Genomic DNA, 1,349 nt, shown 5'->3' on the forward strand with positions numbered 1-1,349 from the left:
GTCGTTGCCTTTCTACCAATTCAAAAGGGAACAAAGGATTCCTTTGGGATGAGAAGTGTGAAGAAGCTTTTGGGCAGCTCAAGGCATACTTAACCACTCCACCTGTACTGTCCAAACCGGAAGTAGATGAAAAACTTTACTTGTACGTATCAGTTTCAAACCACGCGGTTAGTGGAGTCTTGGTTCGGGAAGACCGTGGGGAGCAGAAACCAATTTACTACGTGAGCAAGTCAATGACTGATCCGGAAACCAGATACACAATGATGGAAAAACTCGCGCTCGCGGTGGTAACTTCGGCTCGGAAGCTTCGTCCATATTTTCAATCCCATCCGGTTGAAGTATTAACTAACCAACCACTCCGAACAATACTTCATGGTCCAAGTCAGTCCGGACGTTTGGCGAAATGGGCGGTGGAATTAAGCGAGTACGACATAGAGTTCAAAAGCCGGATCAGTATGAAGGCTCAGGTCTTAGCAGACTTCCTGACCGAACTACCAATACCTGGAACGATAGAGCAACCGGAGAACCAAACTTGGAAATTACACGTAGACGGGTCTTCAACAAAACAAGGATCCGGAGTGGGAATCAAGTTGGAATCTCCAACATCGGAAATTCTAGAACAGTCATTCCGATTATTATTCAAAGCCTCCAACAACGAGGCAGAATACGAAGCCCTTATTGCCGGACTTCGACTAGCACAAGGAGTTGGAGCTAAGGAAATATTGGTTTATTGCGATTCGCAATTAGTAGTTAACCAATTTAATGGAGACTACGAGGCTAAAGATTCAAGAATGGAAGCATACCTCGAAGTGGTGAAGGATCTATCTAAAAATTTCTCGAAATTTGAATTGATCCGTATACCTCGGGGAGAGAATACAACTGCAGATGCACTTGCCGCATTGGCGTCAACATCAGATCCTGAGTTAAAGAGAGTTATTCCAGTAGAATGCATCTCGGAGCGAAGCATTCAAGACAGCAAGGAAACCCTCGTCGTTACAAGGTCTCAAGCAGCGGCACGCGACCGTGGCGAACCAGAGATCGAACCGCCACCCAACAAACGAAGAAAGTCAAAGGGATCAAATACATCTAACAAGGAACCCGTTGTCCTAGCTAAAGAAATGATTCCAGAAACGATGTTAGAAACCGAGCCATTACTCGAGGAGAATATTCTTGAACCAAACGAACATCCCGAACCGGAGCCACGGATATTTCACAAAGTTGACCAAATTCCGGCTAAAGACTGGGGGGCTGACTGGAGGGAGCCAATAAAGCACTACATCACGCCAGGCGAGCTCCCAAAGAATAAGTGGCAGGCCAGCCAAATGAAAGTCGTTAGCGCGAAATTTGCC

Source organism: Arabidopsis lyrata, assembly GCF_000004255.2.
Source record: "Arabidopsis lyrata subsp. lyrata unplaced genomic scaffold ARALYscaffold_3, whole genome shotgun sequence".
NCBI lineage: Eukaryota > Viridiplantae > Streptophyta > Magnoliopsida > Brassicales > Brassicaceae > Arabidopsis > Arabidopsis lyrata.